This window comes from Gossypium arboreum, chromosome 5 (assembly GCF_025698485.1).
Source record: "Gossypium arboreum isolate Shixiya-1 chromosome 5, ASM2569848v2, whole genome shotgun sequence".
Lineage (NCBI taxonomy): Eukaryota > Viridiplantae > Streptophyta > Magnoliopsida > Malvales > Malvaceae > Gossypium > Gossypium arboreum.
The window spans coordinates 70,969,662-70,992,481 of NC_069074.1; the positions used below are offsets into that span (position 1 = coordinate 70,969,662).

Consider the following 22,820-nt stretch of genomic DNA (forward strand, 5'->3'; position numbering starts at 1 on the left):
GGTGAATCTCATATCTGTGGCTAGATTTGGGCTAAAAGGGCGACACGAGCGTGTGGGCCTATTTGGGCCGAGAATAGGCTTTAGGCCCATTCGTATTGTTATCCCTGTTTAGAATACTTTTGTTTACCAAATTACTGAAATACCCTCAAATTGTAAAATTACCAAAGTACCCTCGATTTATAGAATTACCGTTTTACCCTCGATTTACAGAATTATCGTTTTACCCTCGATTTATAGAATTACTGTTTTACCCTTGATTTATAGAATTACTGTTTTACCCTCGATTTACAAAATTACTAAAATACGCTCGGTTTACAAAATCACTAAAATACCCTCTATCAGTAAAATTACCAAAATACCCTAGTCTGTAAAATTGCTAAAATACCATTGGTTTGTAAAATTACAGAAATACGCTCAATTTGTAAAATTACCAAAATACCCCTAGTTTGGAAAATTACCAAAATACCACTAGTTTGTGAAATTACCGAAATACCCTCAATTTGTAAAATTACCAAAATACCCTTGATTTACAAAGTTACAGAAATACCCTTGACTTTCTAAAAATTATGGAAATACCATTGGTTTACAAAATTACTGAAATACCCTTAGTTTGTAGATTTACCAAAACACCCTTGTAGGATGAAATGACTAAAATACCCCTATTAGGTAAAAAGACCGTAAAGCCCCTGTAAGGTAAAGAGACCGTAAAGCCCTTGTAGAGTAAAGTGACCGTAATACCCCTGTATGGTAAAATGACGAATATGCCCTTATGTTCCGTATGATTGATGTGCTTAGGATTTACATATATTGATATTGGATTAGTTAAGTTTGAGTGATAGGTGGTGGTTATCGTAGGCGATTGATTTTGGAAACGTTTCAACTTCAACCCGTAACAGTTGTGTGCTAACCCTCGTAATAGCTTAGATTAATATTTGTCAAAAGTGAAATGCTAAAATACCCAGGTATTTGGGAACTTGTAATGTTGCGTTTGGGTATAGATGCGATAAATACGATAAGATCGGTGTTTGGATCGATGGAACAGGTAAGAACTCAATTTTGTGCACGATGGTAAGGTGGGCCTCAATAGGCTGAAATTAGGCCCAATGGGCTTTCGGACCCATTTGGGTAGAATTGATAGAAAATGAAATTTGGAAAAGTTGCAGGTTAACACGGTTAGTATTGTTGTAAATTTTGGGTTAAGTAGGCTAAATCAGCATTCGTAGGGCCCATTAGGGGTTTTGGGCCCAAAAACCCGAATTTGATAAAGTGGGTTAAAGATCATTGTTTAAACACTCGAAAATATTGATAATTATAATGAACATGGAAAACCCTGATATTTGGTAAAATTACAAAAATACCCTTATAATGTGAAAAATGACTGTTTTGCCCTTGTAGGCAAGTGACTTATTTGGACTGTGTGGTTGACGGATTTGATTGTGAATATATGTTGGTGATATGAATGACTTGACTGTGATTGTTTAATTCAAATATGGGCATGACATTCTGCATACATGACATGTTGCATTGGGTTGGGTTTTTATAATAGATGGAGGAAGTGCAAAAGAGCTTATGCCCCAGTTTATTGAAAAGGGCTTATGCCCTGGATTTCAAAAGGGCTTATGCCGGTTTATTGAAAAGGGCTTTGCCCTGGGCCATCAAAAGAGCTTTGCCCCAGTTAAAGAGGCTAGACCTCCAGATATATGATAAAGCAGCTATGCTACCAGTGGTGTGTTGGTTGGGTGGGTTGAGTTATTCCCCACATGGTGTATTGGTTGGTACGGGTGGAGAGTAGCGGATGGTGGGTTGAGTAGTCTCCCCAAATGGGCTTGCATACATTCATTGGTATTTCATATGATATTGAAATGGGCTTGCATACATTCATTGACATTACATGTGATATTGAAATGGGCCTAAGGGCCATACCGTTTACAGTAAAGGCTTCAGCCCAATGATATGATTTATGAAAAGGCTTCGGCCCAGTAACCGTTAAACAAAAGGCTTCGGCCCAGTATATGCCAAGACTAAATAAGGCTTTGGCCCAGATTGTACTGACACTGTGTTTTCACTGTTTGTTTGTTATTGGGATTACACACTGAGTTATCGTAAACTCACCCCATTTCTAACTGTGCAGGTAATCCCTAAGCTTAGATGGTTTGGAGCTGCGAGGGACTCGGAGATGGCCACACTACTGTTTTTGTTTCTTTTAATTGCAATAAGTAGCTGATTTATTTCTTTACAAGTTTTATCTTATTAATATTATTGTTTGGTTTTGGGTTGTAATAAGGCCATTTTAATTATTTTTCTGGGGTTATTTTATAACTTTAATCTATTTGTTAATAAATGGGCTAGACTTAGGACGTGTTTTCAAAAAGATAATTGTTTTCAAAATAATACCACGCCACGATTATCTGATTTATCAAAGATTTCAACTTAAATAAATTACAACTCGATTTAAAAAAGTGTGGCAATGGTTGTGGGCATGTCTAGGATTGGATCCATTAGAAGAGCTTGGTACTTAGCGACCTTCATGGCTCACCTCCTCATTACAGATTCCTACCGGTGCCCAGCTCCCATTCACTTTGTTAGCTTAACAAAAGTCGGTTTTTAAAGCACTAAAACGAAACATGGGTTTTTAACTTCAATGTGGCACATCAGGTTCGGCCATAATGTCTGGGCCGGGTTTGGGATGTTACATACGATACCTAAAACGTACATTTTTGGAAGGTTAGAACTAAACCCAACCCTTTCAGAAATTTAAGACCTTAATCAATATTTTCAAATATAACCAAGTCACATGTAACACCCCGAATTTGGGCCTAGAAGTATTGGGCCTTGAGTGTGGGTCCGTAAGGAGGTTTTATATAGGTATTTAATTGTGCAATGAAATGACACAATTAAATGTTTGCTTTAGTGGTTAATGGCTTTGAGAAGTGTTAGAGAAATCTTGGGTTCAAACTTGGGCTTTAGCAAAAATTTTGGTATTAAGTGAAAAAAACCTGGATGCTTGGATGAGGGTTTTTAAATTATTGTGTTAAATAAATGACACAAGGAAGCTTGTAGTCTAGTGGTTGTGGCGTCATTAAGGTTGTATGGGAGCTTGGGTTCAAGCCTTGGCTCTTGCAATTTATTTTGGGTTTTTAAAGGGAACTTGGACTTTGGCCTTTAGACCTTATAATTAATTGGGGATAAAATATGACACAAAAAGCCTTGTGGCTTAGTGGCAAGTAGCGTGTAGAGCATTTAAGGGAGGCATAGGTTGAATCCCATGGCAAGCAAAGAGCATTTATTTTGCTAACAGGGGTGCAAGAGTTGGTGTTGAATTTAAACTCTAATGTTAGAGGACCCCACATCGAGGAAGCTAATATAAGAGTGGTTCTGGGTGGCTTTAAATAGAGGAACCATGAGGAGAGTAAATGTACCTTTCTTGGTCGATCCCTTTTGTCAGTATGGCGTGCTCATTTGGGTTGGGCGTCGGCTAAGAGTGCTCGGAGTGTGGATTAACTCCAGTCTCCTATCAGGTGTGTATTTCTTACTACTCTAGCTGTAGGATGGCTACTTCGGGCCGCGATGGGTCGAAAGGGGTCATGTGGGCCTAATGGGCCTACAGGCCCAATTGGATAAGTTGTTTGATTGTGTAGTAAATATTGGGCTAGGCTAGGTGAATCTAATATTTGTGGCTAGATTTGGGCTAAAAGTGCCACACGAGCGTGTGGGCCCATTTGGGCCAAGAATGGGCTTTAGAGCCATTAGTATTGTTATCCATGTTTAGAATACTTTAGTTTACCAATTATTGAAATACCCTCGACTTGTAAAATTACCAAAGTACCCCCGATTTACATAATTACCGTTTTACCTTCGACTTACAGAATTATAGTTTTACCCTCGATTTACAGAAGTACCGTTTTACCCTTGATTTATAGAATTACTGTTTTACCCTTGATTTATAGAATTACTGTTTTACCCTTGATTTACAAAATTACTAAAATACCCTAGTCTGTAAAATTGCTAAAATACCCTTGGTTTGTAAAATTACAGAAATACCCTCAATTTGTAAAATTACCAAAATACCCCTAGTTTATAAAATTACCAAAATACCATTAGTTTGTGAAATTACCGAAATACCCTCAATTTGTAAAATTACCAAAATACCCCTGATTTACAAAGTTACAGAAATACCCTTGACTTTCTAAATATTATAGAAATACCATTGGTTTACAAAATTACTGAAATACCTTTGGTTTGTAGATTTACCAAAACACCCTTGTAGGATGAAATGACTAAAATACCCTATTAGGTAAAAAGATCGTAAAGCCCCAGTAGGGTAAAGTGACCGTAAAGCCCCTGTAGGGTAAAGTGACCGTAATACCTCGTATGGTAAAATGACGAATATGCCCTTATGTTCCGTATGGTGATGTGCTTAGGATTTACATATATTGATATTGGATTAGTTAAGTTTGAGTGATGTGGTGGTTATCGAGGCGATTGATTTTGGAAACGTTTCAACTTCAACCAAGAATGTGTGTACTAACCCTCGTAATAGCTTAGATTAATATTTGCTGAAAAGTCGAAAGCTTCATATTTTAGTGATTCGGAATTAAAATTTAGATCTATTTTCACGACGTTTAAGTTGGATTCACAACGGATATGGGGTAGGAAGGTATTTGGAACATTCTTCAACGAGTAGATCTCTTGGTAAGTATTCGAACCTTCTTTCCATTTGTATCTTGTGGTTTAAGAAAAGCTGAAATGTAACACCCCTTACCCGTTACCGTCGCCGGAACAGGATACAAGGTATTACCAGAATATAACACATACCATTAAACATAACCGAGATATAAATATGTCATCCAATTTGATAGTGCATCGTATAACATATGTATTGAACAATATTAGCCAACTTTAATGGCTTGTACAAAGTAGCTGGTCGAAATCTTGTAACTAATATTTTAAACCTAGACAAATATGACACGTAACAAAATAATTAAGCCTACTATACATGCCATAATTCAAAACGTTTAGTTCAAATACCCTAAAGTATGATAGTGCGGTAGATCTTCACGATCCTTAACTCCCGAGCAAGCCAAGGACACTATAAGACAAAAGAGAGAAACGAAGTAAGCTTATAGCTTAGTAAGTAAGTATGTAAATACTAATTAAAGAATCTAACATGTTTACACAACAATTCAAGTATATGTACTTTAACTTCACTATTCATTCCACTTTGATTAAGTTTGTCTCGCTGCGTCATATTCACTAAATAAATCATAACTCGAGTTACAAAACTCGAAATTTAAATCCGTAAAATTTACCTGAATCTAGACTCATAAATATTTTTTCTAATTTTTTTCTATAATTTTTGGTTCAGCCGATTAGTACAGTTTATTAGTTAAAGTTTCCCCTGTTACACAGCTCGACTGATCTGACCTTTGTTCACTACAAATTGAATTTCTCTCAGTACACAATTCAAACAACCCTGAAGTCTGTTTCATTTAAAACTAGTCTCAATAAGAAATTTAGGCATGTAAACTATATTTCTTAATTTGCTTTGTACAATTTTTAATGATTTTTCAAATTTGGAACAGGGATCACGTATTCATCCTGAGCAAGTCACATACAATTGTAAATATCTCAAAATATAGAATTCCTTTGCTTGCTCTGTTTCTTTTATATGAAAGTAGACTCATTAAACTTTAATTTCACATCTCATTCAACCTATAATTATATTCCTCCTATTTTTGGTGATTTTTCAAAATCACGTCACTGCTACCATCTAAAAACAGTTTTAATGCTAATTTCACTCTTTCACACATTCTTTATGCTAACCTCATTTTATCTTATATATGTATATACCACAAATCATTTTCACCACATTTCATTCACCATAAGTGTAGGTCCAAACCATAATATCACCACAAAACCATCCCGTTGAACAATTCGGATCAATCCTCGATATTTAATGGTTTCAAAGACACACACCCCACCATCATACTTCGCTTAGTTCGGCTCTCTTGTACACATGGTGAACACTTAGTACCACTCATGCGACCTAACCGATTTGTCTCGTAGCTCTCTTGTCTACATGGTGTCCTTCACTTGGAATCACGCATGCACCTAGCTACATTTATCTTTCACGTAGCTCTCTTGTCTACATGGTGTCCTTCACTTGGAATCACGCATGCGACCTAGCTACATTTATCTTTCACGTAGCTCTCTTGTCTACATGGGATACATCTCGTATCACACATGTGACCTAGCTACTACAGGGTGTCTCAGTAGCTTTCTTGTACACATGATGTGCACTCAAAGATCATACATGTGACCTAGCTACGCCCTCTATTTCATTCGATCTCCAATGTTCAACCGGATCTCTCTCTATATTTATTTCCATTCTTCCAATAGTCGATTTATATTTTAACATCAGCTAGTATATTTATATAATAGGCTGAAATATAAGAATGTACATGAAATTATTGTAATATTTACATACAAACTTACCTTGGTACAAAATGTGGAAATTTTGCAATTTAGTCCAAGACTTTTTCCTTCCCCGCTCGAGATCAATTCGCGCCTTTCTTGATCTATAATAACACATTTAGCTCATTTAATACTCATACTATTTATTTCAATCCAAAAATCACATCATGGAAAAATTACATTTTGCCCCTAACTTTACAAAATTACAATTTTGCCCCTAGGCTCTGGAATTTAATTTCAGCCCTTATTCTTATATTTTATGATATGCTGAACATTTTCTCTTCTACAACAACATCAAATTCTCACTCTATCATATAGTTATGAACAATAGGTATTTTTACCGATTATGCTGCTTTTACTCGTTTTCACTTAAAACCGAGTAGCACAAGTTATTTAACATAATTTAAAACCTCATATTCTATCATAAAACATCAAAATACACAAATTTCACCTATGGGTATTTTTCCAAATATGAACCCTAGGTTAAATTATTACTAGCATAAGCTTAATCGAGCTTCCGGATTCCAAAAACGTATAGAACATTAAAAACGGGCTTGGAATCACTTACTATGGAGCTTGAAAATTGAAGAAACCCTAGCTATGGAGAGAGGGAGAATTCGCAGCAACTAAGGAGGATGATGATCAATTTTGTGTTATTTTTCCCATTTTATTTCATTTAATATCCAAATGACCAAAATGCCCTCCTTACTAAACTTTCAAAATTCCTTCCATGTCCTAATTTTGTCCATGAACTTAAAATTGGTCAAATTGCTATTTAAGACCTCCTAATTAATATTCCAAAACAATTTCATACTAAAACTTCCGGATGCAAATTTTGCAACTTATTTGATTTAGTCCCTACTTTCAATTTAAGCACTTTAGGCATAGAATTTCATCACGAAATTTTCACACAATCATGCAATCATATCATAAACCCCAAAATAATTATAAAACAATTATTTCTATCTCGGATTTGTGGTCACGAAACCACTATTCGATTAGGCCCTAATTGGTTGTCACATGAAAACCCCTCCGTCGACTAAGGCTAAAAGGGTTTTTGGTGTTATTTGGTTTGTTGGTGCTAGTGAGGATTAAAGGCTACCGATCGAGGAGTGTGTGAAAAGCTTGGATCATCAGAGTGACTAAATCTAGTCATCAACTTCGGCAAAGGTATGAACCCAAGGGCCATTGTGGATGGTGGCCGAATGTGTAAGTGATGATAATAGGTAGTTTTTGATTTGGTTTAATATTAACATGGTCTAATCTATAAGTGGTTGATTATAGGAGAAATCACACAGGAGATCTCGTCAAGGAATATCGCAAATCAGGTGTGTAACGAACCCTTTTTCATAGCTTAAAGCGATAAATGCCGAAAAGCCGAAATACCGAAATTCTGGCATTTCGAGGACTTGTGAGCAAGCGAACGCTCACTAGTTAGTTAGAATTGATGAGATGATGATTGGGAACAATGGAAACGTTAAGGACGTGTTTTTGGCGTTCACGGTAAGTTGGGCCTCGAGGGGCTGAAATAGCGCCCAATAAGCTTTCGGGCCCATTTGGGTAAAATTGGTAGAAAACGGAAATCTGTTAAATTACGTGTTAAGACTGTTAATGCTGTTATGGATATAGGCTAAATGGGCCTAGATGACAAAATCGGCTAAGTAGGGCCCATTAGGGGTTTTAGGCCCAATAACTCGATTTCGCTAAAATGGGCCGTAATCCTTTGTTTGCACCCATGAATTGTTAGTAATCGTTAATGAACATGGAAACCCTAATTTTTGGTAAAATTACAAGATTACCCTTATAACATGAAAATGACCGTTTTGCCCCTAGGTAAAAATGACCATTATACCCCTAGGGTTTATATATGAACTTAATGCATGGAATTTTAATAAACATGATATGTATGATATGCACATGATATGTATGATATGCACATGAGATGTTCATAAATGCATTGGGTTGGGTTTTTATATGGATGGAGGAAGTGCAAAAGGGCTTATGCCCCAGTTATTAAAGGGCTTATGCCCCAGTTATTAAAGGGCTTATGCCCTGATTATGATAAAGGGCTTATGCCCTGATTATGATGAAGGGCTTATGCCCCGATTATGATAAAGGGCTTATGCCCGATTATAAAAAGGGCTTTTGCCCTGCATTACTAAAAAGAGGCTAGGCCTCGGTTATATGATAAAGACTATGTTGCCAGTGGAGAGTTATGGCGGGGTGGTTCGAGTTAATCCCCATATGGTGTGTTGGTTGGTACGAGTGGAGAGTAGCGGATGGTGGGTTGAGTACTCTCCCCAAATGGGCTTGCATTCTTTCATTGACATTATATGTGATATTGAAATGGGCCTATGGGCCATACTGTTTCTGAGAAAGGCTTCGCCCAAGAATATGAAATATGAAAAGGCTTGCCCAGTGTTATGAAATATGAAATATGAAAAGGGCTATGGCCCAGTACATGTTTGAGATTGGATTTGGGCTTAGGCCCAACAGGCTGTTATTGTTTTGGGCTCTGAAAGGGGCTTGTTGCACACTAAGTTTCCAAACTCACCCCCCTTTCCTTAACCTTGCAGGTGAGCTTAGATGTGGGGACTTGGGCCGGAGGGGATTTAGAGTAGCCACGGTGATCGTCTTTGGGCTTTTAAATAAGTGTTGGTTTTCATTAAATTTCCTTTAATTATTATTTATTTTTGGGTTGTAATAAGGCCATTTTAACTTTTCTTTTATTTCTTTTCGAGATTAGTTTATTTTTAATAACTTTAAACCTGGTTGATAATTATTCAAATGGGCTAGACTTAGGACGTGTTTGCAAAACGATACTTGTTTTCAAAATATCTCAACACTACGATTAATCGATTTATCAAAGTCGCCCACTTAAACAAATTTAAACTCGATATAACAAAGTGTGGCTATGGTTGTGGGCATGTCAGGATTGGATCCAATCAAAGAGCTTGGTACTTAAATGACCTTCATGGCTCACCTCCTCATCTCGGATACCTACCGGTGCCCAACTTCTATACACTTTGTTAACTCAACAAAATATATGGTTTCAAAAAACTAAAAGCGAACGTGGGTTTTCAACTCCAATGTAGCACGTCAGATTCGGCCATAACGTCTGGGCCGGGTTTGGGGTGTTACATCACACGCCTGTGTGCTAGGCCGTGTGACTCACACGGGTACAAGACATGCTCATGTGGTCCAACCGTGCCAAAAAGAGGTCTTATACTGACTTTTTAACACGGCCAACAGACACAACCATGTGCCATGACCGTGTAAAATTTAGCTAGCTACTGACTTTCTCACATGGCCACAAGACACGCCCGTGTTCCTTGGCCGTGTGGCACAATGCAAACTTGGTTAAGCCAATTTGCCACCCCATATGGTTCCAATCCTACAAACATTAATATGCAACAAGTTTACCAACATTTCTAACCAATTCAATGCTCAAATATGACCAAACCACATTAGAACATAGCACTTTTCAAAACATGTATCAAAACTATGCACAAAACTTAACATTTGCTTGCCAATTGACATGGCATAACATATATACAATTCAAAACTTAATACATAGACATTCTAGCCTATATACGCCATACTTAACAATATTAACACTTTCAAAGGTACCAAAAAAAGAGCTTGATAGTGTGGTGACAATTCTCGACTATCCCGAGCCTTCAGTAGCTACGATAACTGTAAAACAGACAGAAATCGTACAGAGTAAGCTACAAAGAGCTTAGTAAGTCAAATACAAATTTCGAACTATTATAACATAAAAATAATAGTAAATGGCCAGATTTCACAACCATCTTATACAATATTTCCTTACTTAATAGAAACATAGTCTTTTCTATTTAGAAATCTAGTACGATACAAACGTACCTGTATGAATTATACATTTGATATCTCATACTTTATCATCGGACAATCCAGAAACAGAATAAATATTCATAGACAAGTACGATGACGACGTCTAAGACGTGGTCTTACATGTAATTCAGTATCGATTCCTCTATTCCAGACAGGATTTTATACTAAAATAGATACGATGCTAATGTCCCAGACGTGGTCTTACACTTAACTTTCAAATCGATGCCTGTATCCCAGACACGATCTTACATGATAATTCAGATCAATACCAACGTTCTTTTATCAGGCTCTCAATGTCGTCCAATACAGATAATAGTGTATAATCACAGAATTTAATCAACTTAACACATAAGTGTAGTTTGACTTACCTCTACGGATTTCGGACGAAAATGAGTCGACTATTCGACTACTTTGGACTTTCCTCAATCTAAGTCTGATTTTCTTTGTTCTTGATCTAATACAATATAAATTCGACCATTTAATCATTCATTTCATTCAATTTAATCCATATACACATATTTAGGGCACTTTACATTTTAACCCTTGCATTTTCTCACTTTAACAATTTAGTCCATTTTTCACAAAATCACCAATATGTAAAATTTCTTTGCAACAAGGGCTAGCTGAATTTTCATGGCTTCTATATAAGCCCATACAACATGTTAAATTCACAAATTAGTCATTCAAAACCTCATTTTCACAAATTAGCCCAAATAGCTCATTTAATCAAAAATTCAAGAACAAAACATATAACTCATCTAACAAGCCTTCATAATTCATCCAAAAACATCACAAAACTCATCATATCAACAATGGCATTTCGTGAAATCTTTAACAGAAACAGAAATTCAGACATGGGCTTTGAAGAACACGAAGCAACGATCACAGAAATGTAGAAATTATCAAAAACAGACAAAAATTTGTACCTTAATCATAGATATTCATGGCCGAATGAAATGAAGCTTAAAACCCTTTCTTCTTTTCTAATTTCGGTAGAGAAAGATGAACAAAATGGCCACATTTTGTTTTGTTTTTTATTACTATTAACATGTTAATCAATTTCCATTTTGCCCTTGTTATTAAAACATGAATTTCCATCCACTAATGCCCATAATTGTCCACCATTTAATCAAATGGTACAATTGACATGCAAGGACCTTTATTTTAAAGACCAAGCCAAATAGGTGCTTTTTCAGCTAGTACTCAAGTTTTACACTTTTCGCTATTTAATCATTTTTCATAATTAAGCACAGAAATAGACAAATTAAACACAGAAATTGTACAGATATAAATTCACATATCACAGACACAGAAAATAATATAAAAATATTTTTCAGACTCGAATTTGTGGTCTCGAAACCACTATTCCGACTAGGGTCAAAACCAGACTGTTACAGATGGCTTGCAGGATGAGGATCCAAACACTCATCTGGCAAATTTTCTAGAGTTCTGCGACAGTTTTAAGATCAATGGCATTTCTGACGATGCCATACGCCTTCGGTTGTTTCTATTCTCATTGAAGAACAAAGCTAAACAATGGTTGAACTCGTTACCACGAGGGTCAATCACAACTTGGGAAGAAATGACCGAAAAATTTTTACTAAAATATTTTCCGCCGGCTAAAATGGCTAAACTAAGGAATGATATCTCTTCTTTTGTGCAGATGGATCTAGAAACCCTGTATGATGCATGGGATAGATGCAACGACCTATTAAGAAGGTGCGCTCACCATGGGTTACCTCTATGGCTGCAGGTTCAGACTTTTTACAATGATGTGAACCCTTTAACAAGACAACTCATCGACGTAGCCGCCGTTGGAACTTTAAACAACAAAAAACCTGAAGAGGCTTATGAATTTATTGAAGAGATGTCACTAAATAACTATCAATGGCAAGTCATGAGAACAAAGCCGACATATGCAGCCGGTGTTTTCAACCTCGACGCAGTTACTATGCTATCTAACCAGGTAGAACTATTAAATAAAAAGTTTGAAGGTTTGTATGGTTCTACTCAGGTACATCTAGTGATGATGTGCGATTCAAATGAAGGAGGAGTACACACAGAATATCAATATTTCAGCCCTAGCACTGAGGAGGAACAAGTTCAATATATGGGTAATAATAATTCTAGGCCTCAAAATAACCAATATAGTAACACTTATAATGCTGGTTGGAGGAACCATCACAACTTCTCGTGGGGTGGCCAAGGAAATCAAAGGCCACAACATCCCCCAAGTTTTCAACAACTACCTTACCAGTCGGAAAAGAAGTCAAACCTTGAGGTGATGTTAACGAAATTCATCTCGATGTTAGAAACTCGTTTTTAGAATACTGAAAAAGCACTTAAGAATCAACAAGCTTCGATCCAATGGCTCGAAACTCAGATAGGCCAGCTTGCTAAATTGATTTCTAAACGACCACAAGGCAGCTTGCCGAGTAACACTGAATCTGACCTAAGGGAACAGCTTAATGCGATTACCGTTCAAAATAAAGAAGGTTTAGTTGAACCTAAACCAGAATTGAGGTAAGAAATTGTGGTAAGTAAAGGTAAGGATGAGGTTGACCACAGTGAGCGAAAATCAGTAAGTAAAGAGTAAAAACCTCGTGTGCCATACCCTAGAGCAACAAGGGAAGACCACACAGACGAACAATTTGGTAAATTATTTAAATTATTAAAGAAATTACATATTTACTTACTGTTTCTTGAAGCTCTTTCACAGATGCCAAACATAGTTAAATTTCTAAAGGACCTTATAGCAAATAAGAGGAAGTTGGATAAGGCATCGCATGTGGAGTTAAGCACAGTTTGCTAAGCCATTCTATAGAATAAGTTACCCAACAAATTGAAAGATCTAGGGAGCTTTACGATTTCTTGTTTAATTGGTAGCTTTGATGTTAATAATGCATTAGCTGATTTAGGGGCAAGCATTAATGTCATGCCCTACAAAATGTTCAAGCAACTAGGTATTGGAAAACCCAAACAAACTAGGATGAGCATTCAGCTAGCAGATAAAACCATCAGATTTCCTAGGGGTATCACTGAAGATGTACTTGTCAAAATCGATAAATTTATATTCTCAATTGACTTTCTTGTTCTAGACATGGAAGAGGATAGTGACGTACCTTTGATTTTAGGAAGGCCCTTTTTAGCAACTACTAGAACTATTATTGATGTTGGTACTGGTGAACTCACACTTCGTGTGGGTGATGAAACAATCACTATTCAAGCTCGTAATACGAGTAACACATCAAATATTGAGGGTGGTTGTATAAATCATGCTACTAATACTGATCATGTGGTGCAACCTTCTTTGCAAGAAATACATTTGAAGAGCATACATGAGTCATGTTCAAGTAACAAAAAAGGAGCCATCTATGAAGAACGAAGGCTACAGATTGACGAACTAGATGAATGGCAGACACAGGAACTGAGAACACACGATAAACCAAAACCACGCCATGACAGACTCAATGTTTTATCAAATCAACTTAAGGTTGGAGACAAAGTACTATTAGATGTAGCAGATCCTCGTATTACCACTTCTGAACCTAATGGAGCAATCCCTTTTACGGTACTGAATATTTTCCTGTACGATACAGTAAAGGTAAGTCACCCATCACAAGGCACTTTCAAGTTAAAAGGACATCGTTTCAAACTTTATAACAGTGAGAATTCTAAAGACGATAAAGAGGAGCTATGGCTCCATGAACTTACCTGAATATACCCACAAGGTAGAGTCGAGCTTAGACTCTAAATAAGTGCTTCTCGGGAGGCAACCCGAGCACTAACGGTGTTGATTTCTTTAAATTTTAGTTTTTAACATCTAAATCATTAACTAAGTCCTCGAAACACATGTTTTCCAAATCCACACGGCTAGCCACACGGGCGTGCATTAGGCCGTGCTCATACCACGGGCAGTGACACGGCCGTGCGATATGGTCGTGTGAAAATAGAGCAAAATTTTTCCCAAAACACGGGATTCAATACGTTGCCACAGCCATGCGATATGACCGTTGGTAATCCTGTCAAAATAACACGGGCGTGCGCTTATATACATGGGCATGGGAGAAGCGAACGAACTAGGACACGGCGTGTAACACGCCCGTGTCTATAAGCCATGGTAGAAAATGATAAATTAACACGGGCGTGCGACACGCCCGTGCCCACCACCCATGGTCGAAACTGTCAAAATGACACGGCCCTGCAACACTGCCGTGTGCACCGACGCACCCAAATTTGAAAACCACGAAACACACGGGCTGAAATAAGGGCACACGGGCGTGCCCCACGACCGTGTGCCCCAATACTTTTATAAATCCCTACTATTCATCTTTTATTTATTTTTATTTTTATCTTTATTTATCTTTTTAACTTACTTTTTGTCCTATTTCTCTTTAATAATATTTTTATTTTATCTTTAGGTTTTACAACTGATATTAAGTAATTTATGTTTTCAGCCATTTTGTTAAGAGTTATTGCAGTTATTACTTAGAAATTTGTAACTCCACTGGAAAAGGTCCTCCACATCTGCCATGCCCTGCTCGACCACGACCATAGCTATCACTAGTTATAACATTCTTTTAGCACAGCACTTCTGGAGTGATGAGTGCTAAATTTGTTGTCCTTAAACCCCTCGAGTGATTTGAGTGAATCTATAGTGAGGATGTTGAATTCTGTGATATTTTGAATCAAAGGTGATTACTTATGGATTATTTTGAGATATTATTGATAGGAATTATAAGTTGAGAAAAATGAATTCTCAATTGTGAATTGAGGACTTTGCTTGAGGACAAGCAAACGCTTAAGTATATGGGTATTTGATAAGTCGTAATTTATACATATTTTATCCCATGCTTAAGCACATTTTTGGATGAATTATCATTAGATTTGTGGAATTTGATGCTCCTAATACTTTAACTTCATGATTTATGATTATATGAGCATAGGAGAGTAAAAAGAGCGAGAAACAGGCTAAAAATGGAGAAAATAGGTCAACGTGGGAAATCAACACGGCCTAGACTTCCTCACACGGGTAGACCACACGGCCATGTCTATTTAGCAGACTCTAACATGGCCTAAGCCACCCCAAACGGGCATGTCACACGGGCGTGTCCCTGTCAAGCCCAAGTCTAGTTCTACTTGAAAGAGGTCACTTTTGAGGGTTTTGAAGCATTCTAAAGTCTATATAAACACCTGATGAGGCACCTAAAGGGGAGACACGGAGTGGGAGGCAAGGAATTACTCAAAGAAAGTCGATTGATCCTCTCAGAAGGCAGATTCTCCTTCAAGACTGAAGATCTCCCTTCAATTTGCTTCAGAGGTTTTTGGGTGTCTTTATGTTTTGTTATTATTATTCTTCTGAGATGTTTTCTTTTACACATATGAACTAAATCCCCTAAATACCTAAGGGGGATGAAACCTAAGCCGGATCTTGTTATTATTTTCTGAATTATATGATAAATACTTGATTTGTTCTTAATTATGTGTTCTTAATTCTTGCTTTAGTATTCCAAGATATTGATTCAAGTATTGATGTGCTTATTCGGAGTAGCAAATGCCCCTATCTAAGAGTAGATCTAGCATAATTAAGCGGAGTTGATTGCACCCCTAGACATAGGGCGACATAAATCTGCCGGATTAGGGTCAAACCTAATAAGGGAATCCATAGACCGAGTTAATGCAACATTAGGGGTTTTAATTAGAAAGAGATTTCAATTAATCAACCTAAGGTTAGACGTTGTTAGTCTTGAGAGAGATAATAATATAAATTAGGGTTTTATACGGATCAAGTCAAGTGAATAAATCGTCTAGTTCAGAGTCAAATAACAAGTGAAGTCTAGGTGGATTCTTTCTTGGGTATTGTCTAAATCAATTAATTTTCCCAAAAGTATTTTTCCAATTTACTGCCTATGCATTCTTAGTTTAGTTAATTAGTTTAGATAAAGCAAATCCCCTTATTTTTAGGCTAGATAATAAAAGAAAAGGTTAATACTAGTACTTTTAGTTCTTGTGGGTTCAACATTCTGGTCTTGCTATAAGCTATACTACTATTTGATAGGTGTGCTTGCCTTTATCGTGATAATAGTTAGTTTTCATGTATGATCAATCATAAATATAAAACTTATCACGCACATCAGGTTCCTTTGAACACTATCTTAGAGATTGCTTAGAGAAGTTCGAGAAAGAAAAAGTTTAGACTATGAGACCGAGCAACATTGCCGCGAGAGTTATAACACCTCATAATCTTAGAAATGTGAGAGGTAGTCGTGGTGTAACAAAAGACTATGTTGTGAGATCCGAGGCAAGAGCACCAGCTAGGGCTTACACTGTTCGTGCTCGAGAAGAAGCATTTGCGCCAAATATTATTACTGGTACTTTCTCTATTTTTAATACTGATGTTACTGCTTTGATTGATCTGGGATTAACCCATTTGTACATGTGCACAAATTGAATATATAGTAAGAGATTACCTATTAAGTCCATTGAATTTATGGTTAAAGTATTGAACCCCCTAGGTCAATATGTATTAGTTGATAAAGTTTGCAGGAACTGTCCTTTGATGATTAGAGGCTATAGCTTTTCGATGGATTTGATGCTATTGTCGTTTAATAAGTTTGATGTGATTTTGGGCATAGATTGGCTAACTTTGCACGATGCTATTGTGAACTGTAGATGGAAGGTTATTATGTTGAAATGTTAGAATGGTGAGACACTTCAGATTGAGTCAGAAAGTTTGTGTAGGTTACCTATTGTGATTTCAACTATGTCAGCACAGAAATATGTGAAAGAAGGTTGCGATGCTTACCTTACATATGTACTGGATTCTAAAGTGTCTGAGTTGAAGCTTGAATCAGTGCTAGTGGTTTGTGAGTATCCTAGTGTATTTCCAGAGGAGTTACCTAGATTTCCCCGAATTGAGATGTTGAGTTTGCTATTAAATTAGTACCGGGGACATCACCGATATCGATAGCACCGTACAAAATGGCTCCTACTGAGTTGAAAGAGGTGAAAGCACAGTTGCAAGAATTGATAGATAGGGGTTTTGCTCGACCCACTTTTTCACCTTGGGGTGCACCTGTTCTGTTTGTTAAGAAAAAGGATGGATTGATAAGATTATGTATTGATTATCGTCAACTCAACAAGGTTACAATCAAGAACAAGTATCCACTGTTTTGAATTGACGATCTGTCAAGTATCCACTGTCGTGAATTGACGATCTGTTTGATCAGTTGAAAGGTGCAACAGTATTTTTGAAGATTGATCTTCGTTCTGGTTACAATCAACTACGAGTTAAAGATTCGGATGTGCCTAAAATTGTGTAAAGAAGCAGATATGGACAATATGAATTTCTTGTGATGTCATTTGGTTTAACTAATGGACTTGTTGTATTTTATGGATCTGATGAACATAATCTTCAAACCATATTTAGACAGATTCATTGTGGTTTTCATTGACTACATTCTGATATATTCACGAGACGAGTTTTAGCATGTCGAACATTTGAGAATTGTGTTACAAATTTTGCATGATAAACAACTATTTGCCAAAATTAGCGAATGTGAATTTCGGCTCTAGAAAGTTGGTTTTTTGGGACATATAGCATTGGCTGAAGGAATCAGAGTTGATCTGAGTAAAATTTAAGCAGTTGTTGACTAGACACAACAGAGGAATGAATCCAAAGTTAGAAGTTTTCTGGGATTAGCTAGTTTCTAGGATTAGCTGTTTATTATAGAAGTTCTCAAGGGGTTCTCGATGATTGTGACACCAATGAGACAACTATTACAGAAAGATGTACAATTTCAATGGTCCAAGAAATGTCAGCAAAGTTTCAATCAGTTGAAAGCTCTGTTGACTGAGGCACCAATATTAGTTCAGCATGAATCGGATAAAGAATTTGTGATTTTTAGCAATGCATCTTTGAATGGTTTCGGCTATGTTTTGAAGTAAGAAGGCTAAGTAATAGCTTATGCTTCTAAATAGTTAAAGCAGCACGAAAAGAATTATCTGACACATGACTTAGAGTTGGAAACTATTGTGTTTGCGTTGAAAATTTTGCGACACCATTTATACAACGAAAAGTGTCATATATTTATTGATCATAAGAGTTTAAAGAATCTGATGTTGCAGAAAGATTTAATATGAGACAGCGCAGGTCGCTCAAACTATTGAAAGAATATGATTTGGTCATTGATTATCATCCGAGTAAAGTGAATGTAGTTTTCGATGTTTTGAGTAGAAAGTCTTCATTTGCTTTGCAAGCAACGAATACACAACAAACGTTATTTGATGATGGTTCAATCTTAACTGAGTTGAAAGCTACACCACCGTTTTTACAACAGATCTGTAACAGCTCGATATTGGGCCTAGTTGGAACAGTGGTTTCGAAACCATTAATTCGAGGCTAGAGAAATTACTTTTAATACTATTTTAAGTGTTATAGCATGATTACATGAATGCATAGAAATTTTGGTGAAATAAGTTTAGCGATTTCTTACTTAATTTTAAAAAATGACTAAATCACATAAAGTGCAAAAGATTTGTTTTACTAGTTAAATTTGTCAAATAGCTATGGAACATTAAAGTAGAGGTCCTTATTGATTAAATAGACCAATAAAATATTAGTTTTTGGATAGGGAGCCTTATTTCAAGGGATGGTCAAATGTTAGGTGACTTAATTGTTAAAATAATAATAAACCTAAAGGCTAGCTATCATCTTTTCATTTACTTTTCTTCCCCATAAAAATTACCCCCCATTTTAAGGGTTTTGGAGCTTCAAAATTTCATTCAGTCTTCACTCATGCAAGTAAGTGATTTTGATGTCCTTTCTTGATAATTTTCATACTTTTGTGACCTTTGTAGCATAAGCTAACTAATAGGGGGCTATTTTGAAAAATGATTGAAAGTTTAAGGTTTTTCCATGAGAGTATTCATGTTGTTTGCTAATTTTTTTAGAAGAACATGAGTTATGGTTGTTAAATAAACAACTTTTGTGAAGTAAATTTCATGAAAGCCCTAACTAAGGATCATTTTGTATAAGTTATAAATTATGTGGTAAATGAGTGAAATAATTAGAATTGTCGGCTACTTCTAATATAAAAAGAATTCAGCTAGGCTTGGTTAGTGAGAAAATTTGATGAAAATTGATTTACGAGCCTAGGGGTAAAATTGTAATTTTGTGAAAGTTTAAGGGGAAAATGGTCATTTTTGCCAAAATGTGGTTTATAAAATGTCTTGATTAATGTGATGATTAAACTAGTAAATTTTATCTTTTTAGATCAAGAAATACGAAATTCGAACCTATATCGGGGGAAAGCAAAGCTAGTAGATTAAAAATCAATTAGTCGCCCACATTTTGTATACCGAGGTAAGTTGTACATAAGTAAGGAAACTTTTTCATTATTACGTATTGAATGGTTGATTTTACATAATATGGTTGAAATGCTTATGAATAATGCATGATGAAATTTAATGTGGTAAATTCCCGGTTGAACCCAGGAATAGATTGGATATCCATGCCATGACATTTGGGTGATGTGTGTGCTAGTGTAAGACCATGTTTGGGACATGGCATCGACCATATTATGAGAGCCAGTGTAAGACCATATTTGGAACATGGCATCAGCGTTGATATGTGTGCTAGTGTAAGACCATGTCTAGCACATGGCGTCGGCCACATTATGAGAGCCAGTGTAAGACCATGTTTGGAACATGAAATCGAAATTGAGACAAGAGCTAGTGTAAGACCATGTCTAGGACATGCCATCAGCAATTTACCCTCTTGTGTGAGGCCTATCGGATGTCCACTTGTATTCCAAATGGTTTCACGGGTTATTTTAAAGTTTATGATAAAGATATGGAATGATATAATCATGTTGTTAGTGGTACAAGTTCTTATTCAAAACTTAAGAGATATGAGTCTAGTTATGATGCCTTAATGGCAAGGATGACATGAGTAAGTTCTATCTATGAGAATGATTTCGGGACGATCTAGTAATATTTGGCTTAGACTTGTGATGTATAATTATGTAGTGAAATCTACTTTTGTTAAATCAAGAATGTTGTGTTGGTTTATAGTATGCTATGTTTTTAAATATACATGGTTGATGTTGTTACTTATTTATATGCAACTTACTAAGTTTTATGCTTACTCCCTCCCTTTTCCATTTTCTTACAGAGTCGCCAAGCTAGCTCAGGGATCTAAGGGACATAGAGCCATCGATCACACTATCAACTAAAGCACTTGTTATAGTTAGACTTAACATTTTGATTATGGCATGTATAGGAACTTGGTCAACTTTGTTAGTGTCAAAATGTTTTGGTCAAAAACATTGGCTTGTCATGAAAGTTAATTCATTTTGTATAAGGCCATGGAAAATGGCTAAATTTTATTATTGCTAAATGTATTTAATGAGGATTTTCATGGATGTGAATGGTCTGGTTCTGTGTGTTTATGCTTGGAATTAGAGATGCTTGATGTTGTGTAGGTTGGTGCTAGTAAGGGTGACAAAGAGGCTTGGTAGAGAGCCTTATTTTTGTCCATACAAGCAAACGGACGGGTGTGTGTCTAGGTCGTGTGTGACACACAGTCTACCCTATGGGAGTGTAGTCAGACAGTGTGCCCTCTACACTTAAAGTAATACCCAGTAGTGACCATACGAGCAGAGACACAACTGTGTGTCTCAACTGTGTGAAGGACACAGCCATAGTACATGGGCATGTGCCCAGGCCGTGTAAAGTCTATACCATAAATGTGAAATTAAATTTGCCACATGGCCTAGCACACGGGCATGTGCCTTGGCCATATGCCCCCAAAATGGTTGATGAAATCAAAAATAGTATGTCAAGGTTTTAGTACACGAGCTAAGACACGGGCGTGTCATGGCCGTATGAAGGACAGGGGCCATGGGCTCGGGTGTGTGACAGACTGTGTAAAAACCCCTGTAGGTTCAAATTGAGAAATAATTCCACACGGGGTAGGGACACGGGCGTGTCCCGATATGTTCAGGCAGTGTAAGCTACACGAGCCTTCAACACGGCCATGTCAAGAGGACACACGGGCATGAGCCCCTAGTTGCCTTGAAACTTTTTCAAAGTTTTCTAAAGTGCACAGATTAGTCCCGAATCATTTTCAGAGTGTGTTTGGTGCCTCATAGGCCCATAGTAAGGACATTAAGATTTATTGTGAAAAGTTTTAAATGGGAACAAAATGTCATAATTTTAAAATGTATGTTTGCAAGTGTTGAGATAGGTAGCACCTCGTGCCCTATCCCAGTGTCGGATACGGGTAAGGGGTGTTACATTTAGTGGTATCAAAGCTATGGTTTAGTCAATTCTTGGACTAACCTAGCGTGTGCACGAGTCTAGTTATACATGCCATATATGTAATATGATAGTGTGACGACTTCTGATGATTTTAAATTACCTTTGCATTTAGTAAATAGATCCCGATGGAGAAGAGGAGGATGATGTAGAGAGTAATGTCTCGGCTCCCGCTAATGGGACCGTGCTAGTCGAGAGTGGGCCCGTGACACTGAGTCAGGGCGGAGGGGCTAGAGCGGCCTACCTCCATATGATGGATGCTTGGTATTTGGAGTTTGTTCGTACAAATTCGAACACTCCACCTCCCCCACCCCGCCAATTCCTCAACCTAACCTTGTAGCTCCCCAAACAGTGGATATATTAAAAAGGGAAAAACCTCCAGTTGATAGAATTAGGAAGCAAAGGGCCGAGAAATTTAGAACAAATATAGATGATGACCCTGAGAGGGCAGAGTTCTAGCTAGAAAATACCATTAGGGTATTCGATGAGTTGTCTTGTACACCTGAGGAGTGCATGAAGTGTGTTGTGTCACTCCTACAAGACTCAGCCCACCACTGATGGAACACCCTTGTGTCGGTTGTACCAAAGGAAAGAATTCCATGGGAGTTTTTCCAAGAGGATTTCCAAAAGAATTATATTAGTCAGAGGTTTATAGATTAGAAGAGAAAAGAATTTCTAGAACTGAAGCAAGGTCGATTGATAGTAACAGAGTATGAGCCTGAGTTCGTAAGGCTCAGCAAATACACTAAGGAGTGCGTATCTACTGAGCCCATCATGTGTAAGAGATTTGAAGAGGGATTAAACAAAGACATCCGATTACTAGTTTGCATCTTATAGTTATGGGAGTTTGTGGTGCTGGTTGAGAGAGCTTGCAAGGAAGAAGAATTGGTCAGGGAGAAGAGAAAAGCTAATAACGAGTCTCGTGACTCAAAAAAAAGACAAATAGGAAAATCATTTCAGACCTTATCCAAGAGATCAAGAGAGTTCACAACTTGATCGAATGCTTCAGTGGGATTCTCGAGTAGAAATAAGAATAAGCAGTATACGACGTCTAAAGCTCAAACCACTTTTATTGCGAGTGTTGATAGTGCTCAACTGAATAGACCAGAATGCTCATAGTGCGGTGGATGTCATTTTGGTGAGTGCCGAGGATA

At 37.0% G+C, this 22,820-nt stretch overlaps 1 non-coding gene across 1 annotated transcript; it reads right to left on the reverse strand.

Moving 5' to 3' along the window:
* Window positions 1–11,977: 11,977 nt before the first annotated feature.
* Window positions 11,978–12,084, reverse strand: LOC128293415 (small nucleolar RNA R71). Its single transcript, XR_008283597.1, has one exon. It is a non-coding gene; the product is annotated as a small nucleolar RNA R71 (small nucleolar RNA).
* Window positions 12,085–22,820: the final 10,736 nt, after the last annotated feature.